An 18,316-nucleotide genomic window follows, 5' to 3' on the forward strand; every position below is an offset into this window, starting at 1 on the left:
GACTCAGGGTGATGGTCTTTCCTCCTTTTTTTTTTTGGCGCAACTGTTTTTTTTTTTGCTACGGGCTTAGGAGGAGAGGGTCTATTTTTTGCAGCATTACTCTTAACTATCTTAGCGGATTGAATTGGGGTTAAGTCCTCAGAGGAATTATCCGTTGGTGATTGGGGATTAGGGGAGCATATATTACTAACCTTTGAAGTGGCCGATATGTCCATTATGTCAAGTGGCTGCAATGAACTATCAATAACGTCCATGGGATCGGGGCCTATGTTCGTAATCGGGGGTGAGGGAACCTGTTGGATATGGCCCAAGGACGAACGCTTCTGGTGGATAAGGTCCAAAGATAAACGGCGTTCTGTAATGGCGATCTCTTTTTCTAAGACGGTGGCGGCCCTGGTAATGAAGTGGTCGAGTGTCCCCCTAACCGAGCCCCCCACCAGGGACTGCCTAGGTTTAGTGGGACGTGTGGCCATAGTGCTTTGTAATATGAGAGATGACGGAAACGAAATGTACACAGGCAGAAAGTGATTGTTGACAACTGCTAGTATGCAATGAAAAAAGATGTGTCAAAAGTTACTAAGATATATCCTGCCCTCGTATACATAAATGAAACAGGGTAAATATCAATCACCTTTCACTAACGCAGCCAGTAACGACAAAACAACAAGTAACAGGAGGGGTGGCCCAGCCCAGCCTCGATCGGCCTTGGACGGCCGTAGACGGCCCGCCCTTTGCCCGGGCTTAGCCCGGCGTGTCCCGCTGCGCGTCCCGCGAAGAGGGAGGCGCGAGTTCTTTTGAAGTCCGCCGCCGGAGGGAGGGAGGGGCTGCTGATGGTGACACTGCCCCCAACGACTTCTGGGCCAAATAGTTTAGCGATAATCTGGTCAGAAAGGTCCACACTCCATACGCTGCGCGTCCCGCGAAGCGGGAGGCGCGAGTTCTTTTGAAGTCCGCCGCCGGAGGGAGGGAGAGGCTGCTGATGGTGACACTGCCCCCAACGACTTCTGGGCCAAATAGTTTAGCGATAATCTGGTCAGAAAGGTCCACACTCCATACGCTGCGCGTCCCGCGAAGTGGGAGGCGCGAGTTCTTTTGAAGTCCGCCGCCAGAGGGAGGGAGGGGCTGCTGATGGTGACACTGCCCCCAACGACTTCTGGGCCAAGTAGTTTAGCGATAATCTGGTCAGAAAGGTCCACACTCCATACGCTGCGCGTCCCGCGAAGCGGGAGGCGCGAGTTCTTTTGAAGTCCGCCGCCGGAGGGAGGGAGGGGCTGCTGATGGTGACACTGCCCCCAACGACTTCTGGGCCAAATAGTTTAGCGATAATCTGGTCAGAAAGGTCCACACTCCATACGCTGCGCGTCCCGCGAAGCGAGAGGCGCGAGTTCTTTTGAAGTCCGCCGCCGGACGGAGGAAGGGGCTGCTGATGGTGACACTGCCCCCAACGACTTCTGGGCCAAGTAGTTTAGCGATAATCTGGTCAGAAAGGTCCACACTCCATACGCTGCGCGTCCCGCGAAGCGGGAGGCGCGAGTTCTTTTGAAGTCCGCCGCTGGAGGGAGGGAGGGGCTGCTGATGGTGACACTGCCCCCAACGACTTCTGGGCCAAGTAGTTTAGCGATAATCTGGTCAGAAAGGTCCACACTCCATACGCTGCGCGTCCCCACTTTGACAGGCTCCGGATGATGGACCCCACTGTGCAGCTCCGCCTGTACCCGGCTGGGTACTACGAATTTGCTGCAACCCCTGTAAACCCTCCATAACACCACTGCATTTGTAATATTCACTGTTTACTGCTTGCTTACATGTGCATCTTCTTTACGTCATCGTCTTTGTCTATTGTAATCACAGCACTCTGCATAACTGCTGTCACTATATAATAACATGAAAATCTCTCTGTTGGAGACATCAATCTCCCTTTGTTGTTCTCTATCATTAAACTTTGAAAACTAATAAAAAAAAAATAAACAAGCTGTACTGTCTCATGCCAAAACAACAATTGATGGACAGAATGCAGAACAATGTCATACATTCACCCCAGTACAAAGATCTGGGCCTAAATCCATCGTTTGTTTGCTCACCATGCCATTCCAGTTTGGACCCAGCCATATGTCCAGCCCAAACTGCCCGGCCGGGTCCTCCCTGGACTGGAAACAAGCATCCTAGGACCGGTTTCGGGCTTTCAGCTCTCATCAGCCAGGATGGGTTGACTCCAGTGGCATGGAGAGCACGGAACCCACGTCTGGGCATACCCGTCCCACTAGGGGTGACAAGTGCAAAAACAACAATTGATGGACAGAATGCAGAACAATAGCAACATCTATCACAGATATACTGTCCACTACCCGGTAAGTCATGAACTCAACAAAAGCAAAAGCACTGACAGAATACTTGAGAAATGTTGAGTGAGAAAAGCGGAAATCCCCTCAAGCCCTGCAAGAAGTGGAGTAACAAAGAAAATCGACAAGGGCCTTGCTCTTCTCACCAAGAGAACTGCTTTAAGATACAAATCAAGAAGGCCAAACAAAAATCACCCAAAATAACTTTTCCAAACTATCAAGCATTGCATTCATTGTACTCAATGGGCTTAAAATCCAAACGTTGGTTTCAATTTTAAATATTATAGTTAGCTTCTTATCTGGAATGTTAAACACACATATACTGACAACCACATTCCAGGAAATGTGATAAAAGATTTCACTCAAGCCTCCCCGCCCCTTAACTAGACTTACCCCTCCCAGTAACTCTGACTCGAAGAAGGTATGTTTCCCTCTGCCCTCAAATCTTGTCAAATCACCACTCTACTACACAAACCTAACCTAGACCCTATGACTTTCTAAATCTGAGATCAGTATCTTAACTTCCCTTTTTGGGGAAATGATCGAAAAGGGTCTCACTGCAGCATCTCACACACAGTTAAGACAGTAATCTACTGAACTCCTTCAAAATCTGGGTCCCTACCCAAATGTAGCACTGAAACAGCAAACCTCCTAATATTTTATGACATTCTAAAGAACCTCGAGGAGGTGACCTCTGCCCGCCGCGCTTTGTGTGACAATTTCAACTATGGGACCCTACTCAATATGCTTTCCTCTAGAATCAGAATCAAGGACCAGGTATTGAAGTGATTCCTTTCCTTCCTTTGTTGAAGATCCCAATTTGTAAAAATGAACCCTCCTTCAGAAGCCCTTCCCTACTCTGGGAACCCACAGCCCTACCCCCCCCCCCCCTCTTCAGTCTCTTTATGAAACCCTTAGTATCAATGCTGCATGGTAAAAAGATGATCATGCATCACTATGAGGACCGTTCAAAATTGTTCTCCAAAATTACAAATCCCTCAGATATACTAAGCCTAGAAGACTTCCTGGGAAATAAAGCAATGGATGTCTCTTTTTTCTTAAAACTACACCCTGTGAGAACAGAATGTACACTCCTTCATTGAAACATTGCCTCCATCCACTTCAAAAGTGGCTGAAACACCCTCAGACGTTGTATGTCACACTCCTCGGTTCCCTCCCCCACTTCGCCTTGTAGCTTTTCCGACAAAAATGATCTTGGAATCCACATATTTCCAAAGTCATCAAAACCGCTTCTGTTGAACACTGTCTTCTAATTAAGCTGAAACCCTCTACTCTCCCTCAGATCTTAGGGCTGCTGTACACTCCAAAGTACTTTCAGAGTTTGATAGGTTTAATGCTATCCTAGCTGTCCTCTCCACACACCGGACTCAGGAAAGGGGTTGGACACAAGCACATCATGGTGGCAATAAGGGGAGAGTTCCATTTGAAAGGAGAAATGATTCATGGTGAAGAGGGGAACTTGGGCTTGGCATCTAGGAAGCCGCAGATTAAAGGCGTGCACGCACTGAGACTCTACAGCAGCCTACTAGTTAACCTAATATTCAACTCCAAATGTCTGTCCTTCCAGAAGAACTTAAAGATGCATCTCTTCAAAGCACCCCTTAATGTCTAACCCTGCCCATCCCTTCCCCTTCTTTGCCTCCATTTGGGTTACTTATTCCTGTACTGCACAGGTTTGATCACATATTTCAATTTATTGGCCTGCATCACAATTTGAGCTGATTAGAGTGTGGTATTTATCACATGTGATAAATACCATTACCCCCAGGGTGAGGCCTTTACCACATGTCGTAAATACCTCCTATTCTGAGTTTTCATCACGAAAATGAGGCATAACATGCAGATTCGATTTTTAGTAAACTGAATTTTGCATTTTTTCCACACCTTTTGCCCTCATACATTTTTGGCAGGTTTGGCCTGTTGGAATCTATCAGAGAACATCCTTGAGGGTGTGATAAGTATTACACAACTTGCAGTTCCTACCCACGTGCTAACCTGTTGGCACAGGGATTGGAAGTTAGCCATTAACTTGTAATATTGTGCATAAACTTTCTTGGTCAAGCTATTCTCCACCCCTTCCATCTCATCTAAGATGCTTCTGGGTGTCCTGCTCTACTTTTATGTTCAGTGCTCTTTTGTAATACACATACCATACATATATTAAATAAATACATAATTTAAATGAGTCATAGCACTCAGTTCCCACAAAGACAAGGGATTCATTTCAAACATTACTACTAATTTTTTTTATTACTAAAATTATTATTACTACTTACTACTAATAATAATAACAATAATACCAAAACAAGAGCCATGGGAAGAAACCTATGAACTAAGCTGGGCAGTAATAATGAAACACTGAACTTACGCGCGAGAGAATGATATTTAGACCGTCTCTGTGAGGTGGGGGTGAAGTTCCTCAGGGGCCATCATTGCCTCCTTTTCTTTTTAATGTGTACCTGGAGCCTCTGGGAGCATTGATCAGAACGCTTTGTTTCCACTTCCTCTTCTGCACTGATGACATTCAAGCACTGACTGTCGGGCTTATCAAACAGCCCACGTTTGGCACAACTCCCTACTACTGAGCATTTAGGACTTTTTTCTCTTCTCGATTTTCTCTTTTCTTTTTCAATTTTGCTGTATTATTTTATGACGTTATCGCTCTTTGGCTCCTTGTAAATCCAGCCGAGTCCTGATGATGGCCTCATATACAGAAGGGGTCGAAACACCATCGACTTTGATTCTGATGAAGCCTTCATTGTATTATTATTGTTGCTAGAGTCGTACATTGCAAACTATGTGTGAATCACTGGCATTCATGTTTCACGGTGTGTATCACAAGTGAGCACTGATCACATTGATTTTTTCACTTACAAAAGACTGAGTATACCGTCAATTTCTATACATATCCATTTATGATTAAAAACATCTTTTTTATTTTCCACACTAAACGTTAGGCTCAGGAATGTTTGTTTGCATATTGTGAAATACGGATCCCTGTTCTTTTTTTTTAAATATTCACTTTGGGGAGCTTCCAAATGATAAATTACGCAAAGTGGGATATGACCCAATGCACTCAAGTGGGACAGAAGGGCACCACGGGCAGTGCACGGCATTTACAAACAGAAAGCCTCGTCAGACCACATGTTCAATGTCCCATCCGACTTACCGTACCTGGCATCGGAGGATATAAACCCACAAACGACGACCAATCGTGGGCCACATTTTATACAGCTCATACGGCTGTGAACAATTACACAACTAATGTTGAAACTGATATCAGATGCAGGAATGTCAGAGGTGTGGTGCCCGTGATTGCTAAAAATAACATCTGCGTGTTGCTTGGAGCCAGATGCATGCATGACAGGATGTTTCACCACTCTGTTTACTGGCAGTCCAGGCCAAAGGCTGAACTGAATATAAAAGGAGGAATTAACCTTGCACCTAATGGGTTCATTGCCTGGGCGATTATAGCTCACTGGCTGTACTCTACGTGTGCAACGTTGAGGTTTGTGAAGCTTTGTACACTGCCAACCTCACTATGACGTCATGAGTTGTAAGAAGAGTCACAGCACTTTATTTCAACATGTTTTATTACATTTTTTTAAACAAGAACACATTGGCAATTCTGTTACAGGGTTTGCATTGATTCGTCCACTCCCTTTTAGCCTATATAATTCTATGCATTCCATACCTGACTTAACAGTCAAGAAGAGAAGGAAAATAGAAAGGAGCATGAAAGTAAGGGGTGAGGGAAGAGATAGATAGAGGACAGGCGCCTGAGAGTTACATTGCTTATACATTACGTCTGACATTGGATGGGACCATTAGGGCCCGATTACATTCTTGAGAGGGTGGAACTTCACATGGGGTGCCAGGATGTGTTTCCCTGGCATACCACATTTTCATGGGGGCTCAAAAGAGTCTAGGAACGTGTCCAGGGATCCCCACATCCTTCTGGAGGCCGGGTTCCAGGGTGAATTCTGTAGTGTCATGTTGTCTGCTCCTCTGAGATGTGTGACCCAGTTGAACCATCCTTTGTACGATGCCTCAGTCACAGCACTTTAGACGGGGCGAAGCCAGCGTTGCCAGAGCAGGGCCGGACTGCCCATAGCAGGAAGGGTGGGGGCCGGTCCAACTGAATTGGCAGGACTGGTTTGTGTTCTCAGTCCTCGCCCTGTGCCAGTGTATGGGTAGGGTGTGGGGGTGATTTATATAAAATGCCCTGGTACTGCTGCTCGGTGTGTGGGTGGCCTGGATGAGTGGTTTGGTCAAATGTAGTCAGAAACAACTTATGTGTAAGCACTATACAAAACTTGAAAAACAAATGTAGGAAAGAAGTAGTTTGGATTCACCGTGTGCCAGTGCAGGTAAGTGTCTGCTGTAGTGCTGCTGTCTTGTTACTCTCCAGATTTAATTAGTAAAGGTGAACCATGACACAAACGCAGGGACAGAATGCTGCATTTATGTTGTGCCCGCGAACCTCAGTCAAAGAAACTTTCAGGAAGCAAATCTAATGCAGGGTCAGGGGCGTAATGCAATCCCCTGCCCTCCCTGCGGTGTGGGGGCCCCCTACCATTCAAGGGCTCCTCAATCCTTGAAGGGGCCGCCATTCAACCCAAAGCCAATGAATAGCTGTGAGATATGGGAGACTCAGGTCCCCTCTTTGCATTCTGCAGGAGGGCCCTGTGAGAAGTTGGGTTACTTGTTGACTGGGGTGTGAGCCCTGGTCAAGCAGCAACCACAATCCTTGTCAGGTTAAGGTTCAAGCTAACCCCAAATTAACCTGTGCTTGAACCCCTGGCAGCTCGACACAGAGCAGTCAGGCTTAACTTAGAGGCAATGTGTAAAGTATTTGTGCAACACTTCAAACAGTAAAACAGTGACAACACCACACACAAAGATTCTACACCAGGCTAGAAAAATAGAGCCATATTTAATAAATAACACAAGACCAAAATGACAAAACTCCAATCAGTAGAACTGGGATTATACATTTTTAAAGAATAAAGTGTAAAATAGCATCTAAAAGCAGCAAGTGCCAACTGCAGCAATCTGGTCGCGCTGGACCGGGTCAAATTCAAAAGTCCAGGCCGCTAATTGGTAAAATCGATTTGGCTGTGGGGCGTTCGGACCCCTTAGCCGTAGTGGCTTTAGACGCTGCCAAGGCTTTCCACAGAGTCTGCTGGGTATACCTCTGGGAGGTCCTTAGGGTGATGGGTTTCGGTCCTGTCTTTGTCCAGGCATTGATGAAGTGCTATCAAGGAGCCTCAGCTAAAATCTGCTGAATGGCATGTTAACTTCTAGTCTAGTTTTAATATACATAGAGGAACAAGACAGGGCTATCCCATTTCCCTGTTGCTAGTTGATCTCTACATTGAGCTATTAGCACAAGCAATAAGATTGGACGACCAGATTTCCCCCTTTAAATCTCAGCAATATAGCAGCAAGCTGACCCTTTATGCTGATGATTTGCTGCTATATACCAACGATCCTGGGGCGGTTATTCCCAGGGTTGTAGCTTTATTGGAAGAATTTGGTTCCCTTTCAGGTTATCTTGCCAACACCTCTAAAACAGAGGTGATGTGTTGGAACATCGACAACTAGGCGGGTACCATGAGTAATGAGTTGAGATACCTGGGTATCACCATTGTTAATGATCTGGACAAAATTTCCCAGCTTAACCTGAATAGAACTATTAAAGAGGTTGAAAGGCTATTTGCTAGATGGAATAATCTCCTCTTAACTATTTACGGTCGGGTCAAATTGGTAAAAATTGTTATTTTGCCATAGTTTACATATTTGTTTAACACGATCCCTCTTGAATTCCCAAGTAAAGACATTAGTAGAATACAAAGTAAGATTGGAAGTTTCATTTGGGCAAATAAAGGGGCCAGGCTGTCGAGGAAAAAGCTGAGACGTAGGCTTATCAAAGGCGGGCTAGCCCTCCCGGATATCAACTGGTATTCAATCGCTTTCCAATTTAAAAACATGAGGATGCTACTTGTTAAACCAGAAGAAACATCATGAGGAAAGTTACTGGGGTAAATGGTGATGGCAGAGGGCGTATTGTGGGGGAAGGTCTTCTGTACAAATTTGGGGCACCTAGGTTCTTCAAAAGGGTGCGTTTGAAAGTCCTGAGGGCCGCCCTTACTGTATGGTACAAGGTTCGATGTAGATGGAGGATTGGGTATTACTCAAACTATGCCCCCATCTGGGATTCCCCGGGCACCCCGGTCTGTTTGAAGGATAGCCTAGCGATTTCCATTAAAAGGGCGGTCATTAACATCTGGTCGGAGCTTGTTTCTACTGATGGATTGCACCCCTGGGAGGTCCTAAGAGCGAAGGTTGGCAGTAGCTTTTCAAGATTTAAATTCTTGCAATTAGCTTCCTGGCTTACAGCAGAAAATGAGGACATAAGAGGAGATTGGGAGACAGAAAGAACCTTGAAAAACGTATCTCCTAAAAGAAAGGATGTCTCCATCTGGTACAAAAAGCTGCTGGAGGTGTAAGATAGGGAACAACCTCCGCAGCATGCAGTGTGGAATCTGTCTCCATTCGAGTCAGAGAGTAAAGATCTCTATGAACCTTCTTTGAAGCTTCTCTACAAACATGTTAAACCAGCTAGCCACAAAAAGAACCATTTCTTTGTCATCAATAGGCTCTATTATACACCTGCAAAGATTGTTAAATTCGCTCCACTATCCTCCCCTAAGTGCCCTAGATGTAACCTTCCTAACGCTAACGATATACACATCTTTTATGAGTGCCCAGAACTTAGGGTCTTTTGGAAGGGAGTGGGGGAAGTTCTAAGCGGTATTTTTAAGATCAGAATTAAGGTAAATGTACCCTCAGTAATATTTGGGGATGATGGTGTGACTGGAAAGAACCTTCAGCAAGATCAAAAAGGTTTACTACTATACTTATATATATAGTTTAATAGCCCGAAGGGAAATCTGTTTAAAATGGAAAGAGCCTCGCCCCCCCAATAAATGAGGAATGGTTGAAAGCCGCTTTTGCCATGGCTTGTTTGGACCAGGGTGATGAGATCAAGAATGGGGTGAATATTTGGTCTCAGAAAAAATACAAAATCTTACCCCTAGATCTATAAAGATATTGGTGGCTCATCCAAAATACAGATATAGTTGTCCCACAGACTCAGGGGCAGATTTATGTTTCCTGGCGCATCCCTGCAAATCAGCAGGGATGCGCCAGGAAAGATGCGTCACGCAAGTTTACCCTTGCGCCACCTCAGATGCGCCGCATTTACAATGCAGCGCATCGTGGCGCAAGGATGAACAGATGCATGACGCATCTGATTGCATAAAGGCGGCGCATTGCTGGAGTCGTGTCGCAAGCACGATGCAACTCCAGCAATGCTCAGGGGCTGCCCATACCTAACATGCTGCGTCATGCCTTACGCCTGCTTCAAGCAGGCGCAGGGTTTTGACGCAGCAGCGTTGGAAAAGTGACTCAGTGAAATCTTGTAGATTTCACTGCGTCACTTTTCCGAGGCTTTTTCCGACGGAACGCCCACCCTGCATACATTAAACCTGACGCAGGTTTAATGTAGCGCAGGGCTTTACAACGTGACGCATCTCCCTAGATGCGTCACGTTGTAAATAAGGCGCAACATGGCGCATGGTTTACGCCGCCGCTGTGTCACAGAAGTGACACAACGGCGGCGTAAATGTCTCGCAAGGGGCTTGTAAATCTGCCCCTAATAGTTTCAAGCTTTTATTTATCAAAAAATATATAAAAATGTTAAATACAGTAATTTTTGAAAAATACTTTTTTCTTTTAACAAGCATCAAAATACAGGATGTGGCAGTCCATGTCGCTGTCCAAGGTGAGTGCATCGGAGTGTATCGGGGGTCAGTGGAAGGTCATGAGGCCATGTGCGGGAACAAGCAGAAACAGGCCAGGTGGCGGAAATGAATGCTAGTTCCTAATCCTTCTGACCACCGTCCCATCCATGAACTTGTCCTCGGATGTGTGCTCTGCCCCACCTGTGGGTGTTGTAGTACCGGCTGCGGCACTGTGTGCCACTGACACATCAGGGGTCGGAGGGCGATTGTCGGCAGCACTGTGTGCCACTGACACATCAGGTGCCTAAGTGGATACGCCTGCCGCACTGTGAGGCACTGACACACCAGGGGGCGGAGATGTGGATGTGTGGGGGCAGCAGCATTTATCAGCGCCTCAGCATGTGTGCCAGCTCACGGCTGGCATCGCTGGAGCCACTCTGAGTGGACAGGTGTTCTTCTCTCCACGTCATGACTCCAGCGATGTCAGTCAGGGCTCGTTGGAGACCATGGGGCAGACGTAGACACCCATAGATGGCGTCCTGTTTGGTAGCCATGAGGTTGAACCCCACCCGCACCTGCTCAGCCGTCTCCCTCTGACCCTCCAGCACACGGCGATGGAAGGCCATGTGTTGTTCCTGGAGGTCTTGGGAGAGTGCTGGGGCTTTGGGTGCCTCCTGCTGGGCTGGGTGGTTTGTGTGGTGGGTGGGTTCTCATCGATGTAGCTGGGCTGCCCTGATCCTGGAGGTGAGTGGCGGATGAGGTCAATGATGTCTTGGATGGTTTGGGTGTCGATGCTGGTGTTGTCTGCCTCGTCATCAGTGAAGAGTGGCTGGGACAGCTCTGCAGGAGGTGTTGACGATGCCCCTGTGATGTGATGGGGAGATGGTGTATTACAATGTGTCCACATGTATGTAGCCGCATGGGACATGCTGACATTCAGACAGCATGGCATTGCACAATGTGATAGTCTGTGGATCTGGGCGAGGACCCAGAGTCATTGTGGGTGTGCACTGTGCTCTGCTTGACTGTGCATGTGTGCCATCGTGGCCATCTCCACCCGTCCCCCCAGTACCTGGTGGTCACTCACCCTGTTGCGGTTATGTTGTGTCCTGTCGAGCAGTGTCCGTTCCCCCCGACTCCGGCCACAGTCTACACACTGATGACTGTCAACACCAGTTCCTCCATGTCATCCAGCTCCAGCTGTGGCGCTGGGACCCCACCTCCGGTGTGCTTGCAGCCTTCTGGTTGGCAGAGAGTTTCTCCTTGGTCTTCCGCTTGATGTCATTCCATCACCTCTTGACCTCATCCATTGTCCTCTTGTGCTCTCTGACAGCATTCACCTTGTCCACGATGTCCCGCCATATTCCAGTTTTGGTGCCCAATGACACGTTGGAGGTGACGAAGAGGTGTTGATGGTGTTCCATCACCTTCATGACTATGATCCTGTTCGCCTGCGGACTGAACTTCGTCTTCCTCTTCTTCTTGTCCTTGCCCTTTCCTGTCCCTGAGGTCCCGGGCTAGTCGTCCAGGGTGCTTGTGGGGTTGCACTCGTCCTCTGAGCCTGCTCTGGCTGCCTCCATGGTCTTTGGGTGTTGGTCAGTTGGTGTTTGGGTGTTTTTTATACTTTTATGGTGATTTTTCCCGCCTGCCAGGTGTGTGTTGCAAGCCTGGCGCTGCTTATCGCTGATTTCCTCATCACGCTTTGGCCCATCGCGTGTTTTTTTGGTGTTGTGTTTTGTGTTTTTATCTCCATCGAGGTGGTTGTATCGTGGACATTGTCCGTGGTTTCGGCAGACTATCGCATGCTACCGCCTTGTTGTGAATTCCACGTTGTCACGGGGATATTTTCCCACGATAGGCTGCGATGCAGAAAGTTGAATTACGCTACTCTTGCGGTAGTTATCGCACGTTCTTGTGAATATACCCCTAGGTTTTAAAAAAAAAACCTCACCCACCAACCTAGTTAGTGGGATGCTTCATCATTGGTTCCCACCTCAGATGCCTAATACATCTAAGGTGTGCTATGACGCCTGATTCCAGCGGAGCTGGATTATTATGACGCAGTGAATTTTATGTGAAATAAACTTAAAACAACCTCAAGTGTAAATTGTGTTTGGTCGACATGTTTTAGCCAATCATGCGTGCTGTATGAGTCACAGTACCAAGTTACCTACTAGGAATGTCCTAGTAAGTAGATGCATGCGCACTAAGGCATGCGCCAATTTTGTGGTGTGGTTCGTAACTTTCAATTTTTCTCTGTATTTATTATTCTTTTTTTATCGCACTTGATTAAGGTGATATGAGTCCCTCAAAGGGGCGGTGTCTGTAGTCACACATTCATCAAGGTTGGCCACCCGTTACAGCACCTGTTGGGGCCACATCAAGACCCGATCAGGAAGCCAACAGACTAGCCCTTTCTGTCATTCTAGAGTCCTGGGTTCAAGATGAAGGAAGTTGCAGGTCCAGTTCTTCTTCCCCAGGCAAGAGGGTAGCAGGCAGGAGGTCAGCACAGTAGGGCATCAGTTCCTTTACAGCAGCAGTCCAGCAGAGTGACAGTCCTTGTAGTAGCACAGCAGTCCTTGTAATAGCACAGCAGTCCTTCTTCCTGGCCTATTTTCACATGTCCATAAATGTACTGAAGAGCTGATGTCTGAGGTCCAGTATTTATACACAGTTGTTCCTTTGAAGTGGGGAGAAGTTTCTAGAGGCAGGCCTTTGAAGTGTACAGGTGCCCTGCCTTCCTTGCCCTGACTCCAGACTAACTACTGGGGGTATGCATGCCCTTGTGTGGTCCAGTAAACAGCCTATTCAAGTGTAAGTGGGACTGTGCCCAGCTCCTCCCTCCCATATTGCCAGTGATGACCCACACAGTCACACCTCAATCAATCAATCAATCAATCAATCAGAGGCTTGTAAAGCGGGCTACTCGCTCATAAGGATCTCAAGGCGCTGGGGGAAGGGGAGGCTGCTGGTCCCTCTGGATGTAGCATCAGTCAAAGAGCCAGGTCTTGAGATCCTTCTTGAATTGGGTAAGTGACGCGGATAGCCTGAGGCGGAGGGGCAGGGCGTTCCAGGTCTTAGCAGCGTGGTAGGAGAATGAACATTCACCAGTTCTGGTCTTGTGGATCCTGGGGACAGAGGCTAGGGCGAGTTGGGCGGAACAGAGTTGGCTGGTGGGTACGTGGAATGCGAGACAGTAGTTCAGGTATGCTGGTCCTTTGTCATGGAGAGCTTCGGAGGCATGCCTGAGGAGCTTGAAGGTGATATTCTTGTTGACTGGAAACCAGTGGAGTTGTCGGATGTGCTTTGTGATGTGGCTGCGGCGGGGGATGTCAAGGATCAGTCTGGTTGCTGCATTTTGGACATTCTGTAGTTTCTTGAGTTGTTTCTGGTAGACGCCCGCATAGAGTGCATTGCCGTAGTCGAGTCTGCTGGTGATGAGTGCGAGGGCTGACCATCTTTCTGGATTCTGTGGGGATCCATTTGAATGTATTTTGAAGTAGTTAGAGCGCGTTGAAGCAGGCTGAGGAAACTGCGTTGATTTGGCGGTTCATTGTGAGTGATGAGTCCAGTATGATGCTGAAGTTGTGAGCGTGATCCGTTGGGGTGGGAGGGGGTCCAAGGGCAGCTGGACACCAAGAGTCATCCCAGGCTGAAGGGGTGCGTCCCAGGATGAGTAATTCGGTCTTGTCTGAGTTGAGCTTGAGGCAGCTGTTTTTCATCCAGGTGGAGACATTCTTCATTCTGCCGTGGAAGTTGGTTCTGGTGGTTGTGGATTCATTGGTGAGGGAGAGGATCAGCTGGGTGTCGTCGACGTACGAGACGATGTTGAGTCTGTGGATTCTGACGGGGGCCATGTAGACGTTGAAGAGGGTGGGCTCAGGGAGGAGCCCTGGGGCATCCCACAGCTGATCTCTGTAGGTTCTGATAGGAACAGGGTTAGTCGGACTCGCTGAGTCCGGCCAGTGAAGAAGGAGTGGATCCAGTTGAGTGCCTTGTCGCAATGCCAGTGCCGTGGAGTCTCGTGATTAAGGTGAGGTGGGATACGGTGTCAAAGGTGGCCGATAGGTCAAGTTGGATGAGGGCTGCGGTCTCACCCCAGTTTAGGAGCTGATGTTATCAGTGGCTGCGAAGAGCATGGTCTCCATGCTGTGGTTGCTTTGAAAGCCAGATTCAGAGGTGTCCAGGTTCATGTGTCACTTTTATGAATGCGGAGGGTTGAGCGTTGATGGCCTTCTCGATGACCTTGGCTGTGAAGGGGAGGTGGGAGATGGGTCTGAAGTTCTTGAGGTCCGTCGAGTCTGCGGATGGCTTCTTCAGCAGGAGGTTGCTCTTGTCGTGTTTCCAGTTCACGGGGAAGGTCGCAGTTATGATGGAGCAGTTGATGGTGCGGCGAAGCTGGGGGGTAATGGCCGCAGCTGCTCTGTGGAAGATGTGGTAAGGGTAAGGATCTGCCGGGGCTCCTGGGTTGATGCTCTTCATGGTCTTGAGTGTATCCTTTCTTGTGAATGGGGTCCAGCAGAGCATGGTCTGTTGGGGTGCAGCGTGGTTGCGTGTGGTGGTGGCGGGCATAGTAGGCAGGGTCTGAGGTGTCGAAGCTGTTGTAGATCTGTCTCATCTCGGGATAGAAGAAGGTGCAAGTTTGTTGCAGACGTCTTGGGAGGGAGGGACGCCTGTGGCCTCGCTGTTGGGCCTGACAAATGTCTTGACGATGACAAAGAGTTCTTTGCTGTTGTGTGCGTTGGCGCTGATTCTGTCTTGGAGGCCAGTTTTCTTCATGATTTTGAGGAGGAGGTGGTGTGCGCTGATGACAGATTTCAAGGTAGCGTGGGTTTCCGGGACTTTGTTGAGCCTTCATCTCTTATTGAGCCATCTGCAGGTGCAGCTGGACTGTTCCCATTGGGCTCAGGGTCAAGACTGATTTGCATATGACTGGGTTCAAACTGGAATGGCAGTGGGAGCAGAAAAACAATGGATTTAGGCCCAGATCTCTGTACTGGGGTGAATGTATAAGATAGTTCTGCATTCTGTCCATCAATTGTTCTTTTTGCATTTGGACACATGGAGAGTGAGAGTGAACCAGCTGGCTTTCTTGGAGTGTTGCTTGCCTGTTCTTTCCTTGAGGGGTGCCAGAGTGTCGGCGCAATTGGAGATCTAACAGTGGAGGTTGCCTGCTGCGGTGTTGGCGTCTGTTGGCTTTGGCGGAGTAGTTGTGCTGAGGAAGTCGACGAGCAGTTCTTTGGTAGCCTTGATCCAACTGCGACGGGGGCGGTGAGGGCGGTAATGTATGGTGGGAGTGGCGAAGGCGAAATACATGCAGTGGTGGTCATTCCAGGCAATTTTGGTGATGTGGCTGTAGCTGATGTTCTTGAAAAGACAGGGTTGAGCGTGTGTCCCACTGTGTGGGATCGGTACGGTGACTAGCTGCTTGAGTCCGATGTTGGTGAGGTTCTCCAGTAGGGAGGCTGTGTTTTGGTCACTGGGGTTGTCTATGTGGAAGTTGAGGTCTCCAAGTAGGATGTAGTTTTTTTTTGTTTTTTTTTGTTTTCCAAAACCTTTATTGTTCCATTGAAGAGTACACCGCTATTCAGCCAACAACCCGGAGGCAGGCAGCTAGTTTGCGAGGCGGAACTCCGCCCAAGCATTTGAGGTCGTACATTCGAACAGCAATACAACATTTTGCAATGGACCAAACAGGACAAAACTAACAGAGAGCCCGAGTCGAAAGGAAGCAAACAATGAATAATCGAAATGTCATATTCACCTTAACGCTGCGCCCACAGCCCACCCAGACAACGCAATCGATTGACAACCCCCCACAGAATGCGAGCCCCAAACCCCAGATCACTTATGTCAGGCGGATCACCACGTACAGCGCACCACAGTCAAGCTCCAACCTCGCCACGTCACCAAAGCCACAATCAGACCGCCTAGTCATCTTCCAACGCTGTCGTTCTAGCCAACCAATCCACCAGTGGCTGCCATACATCTACAGGCCGCGAGCGCTGTGGCAGCTGGTCCCAGTATGAGGTCAGCTGCTCCCTACAGTACACCGCCGATCTTATCCAGGCCGCCACTTTCGGCGGCATAGACTTCTTCCAGTGTAGCGCTACTTGACGCTTAGCAAGTAATAGTAAAAGGGCCACAAGCCTACGTGAGGCCTTAGGCACATTTCTAACGAATCCCAAGAGGGCCACAAGTGGGTCCGGCTCCAGTTCCACCCCCACTATCTGCCCCACGGTATTGAAGACTGCAATCCAGAAGTCGCGTATGGGACCACACACCCATACAAGGTGATAGAACGCGGCCTCCTTCTCACCGCATCTCCAACAGTTCGCATCAGACCGCAGTCCCATCCTACACAGTTGCATGGGCGTACGGTAAGTCCGGTGCAGATAGTTGAAGTGTACCAACCGCAGCCTATAATTAGGGGATAGGTTTTCAAGTTGGGAGCAACAGTACTCCCACTGTTTCTCGGTAATAGATATACCCGCTTCATGTTCCCACGAGGATCTATAGTCAGTGTGCACAACCGGAGCTGTGTTTTGAGTAGCTCTATAGATACGTGTGATCAGTTTGCGCGCGGAGGAATTCGAGAGTACGTCCTCGAGGGCCGCAAGCGTCGGCGGAGCATCTGGAAACATAGGGTACCTGCCCTTGCATGCGGACCGCAGTTGATAGTAGAGAAGAAGCTCCGAGGCAGTCGGTTCCGGCGCTGCCGCCATATCCCGCAATGCAAGGAAGGTATCGTCCGGGTACAAGTCTCCCGCCACCTTCAGGCCGCAGGCCTGCGCCCGCCGCACCACCGCCGCGTCCGTCAATGGCCCCAATAGTGGATTATCCGCAAGGGGCATGCTCGGCGCATATAAATCATCAACGCCCGCACGTTTGGCAATGCTTGACCAGGCCCAGCGGACCATTTCAACAGTGTCAATGTCATCCCGGGAGTGTCTGTATCTCTGATACACCGCTGCACGAAGGGGGCAGGGGGCCGCAACGTCCATCTCGATAGCCACGTGCGGCTGGTAAGGGATCGGGTGCTGCCAAAAGTGCAGGTATTGGGCCTGAGCACTGTACGCATATAGCTCCATGTCCGGGGCCGCGAGGCCTCCCTGACGGAAGGGAAGTGTGAGGAGGTTCCAGGCCACTCTGGGCTGCTTACCCGCCCAGACCAGTTCAAGCAAGGCGGAGCGAAGCCGACGGAAGAACGACCTAGTGAGTGGCAGGGGGATGTTAACGAATAAGTAAAGAAACTTAGGAACGACCACCATTTTAGCAATTGCTATGCGGCCCATCAGTGATAGCGGCAGCGCCTTCCAGCGCCTCACCTTACACTCCAGCCACTCCACGGCCACACCAAAATTGGCCAGCCATATGTCCTGCACCGATCGGCTAAAGCGTACTCCCAGGTATTTAATCTTATCAGTGACCCAGTCAATCGGGAATTCCGTATGGCATTGACTCGTACCGTCCGTCAGCGGGAACATCGCCGACTTCGACCAATTGATATCGATACCTGTGAGGCCACTGTATCTTGTCAACTCGCGCATCAGTGGGTCAAAGTTGTCCGATGGATTCATCATATATATGGTTATGTCGTCGGCGTACATAGACACCAACAGGCCACGCGATGTGAAGCCAATACTGCGATGAGTGTGATGTTGGCGCAAACGAGCCGCCAGCGGCTCCGTCGCAATGGCGAACAGCAATGGCGACAAGGGGCAGCCCTGCCGAGTCCCTCTGGTTATGGGGATCGGGGCAGACGTCTGACCATTAACCCGCACCCTAGCCGTCGGGTGATTATAGAGTATTCCAATACGCCTGGCAAAGGAGGGGCTGAAACCCATGCGAGTGAATAACGCCCGTAAGAATTTCCACTCTAATGAGTCGAACGCCTTAGTGGCGTCAAGCAATGCGGCCGCGGCTTGTACCTTGGGATCCAAATAATGCAGGAGCCCAAACAGCACTCTGAGATTGTGGGAAGTGGACCTCCCCATTACAAAGCCCGACTGATCGGACAACGCTATCTGTGGCAGCATAAATTTCAGGCGGTCAGCGAGTAATTTCGCGTAGATTTTGGCGTCAAGATTAATTAGCGAGAGTGGGCGATATGAGTCCGGGGTAACAGGATTTTTGAAAGGTTTAAGC

The sequence above is a fragment of the Triturus cristatus genome, chromosome 12, assembly GCF_964204655.1.
Source record: "Triturus cristatus chromosome 12, aTriCri1.1, whole genome shotgun sequence".
NCBI lineage: Eukaryota > Metazoa > Chordata > Amphibia > Caudata > Salamandridae > Triturus > Triturus cristatus.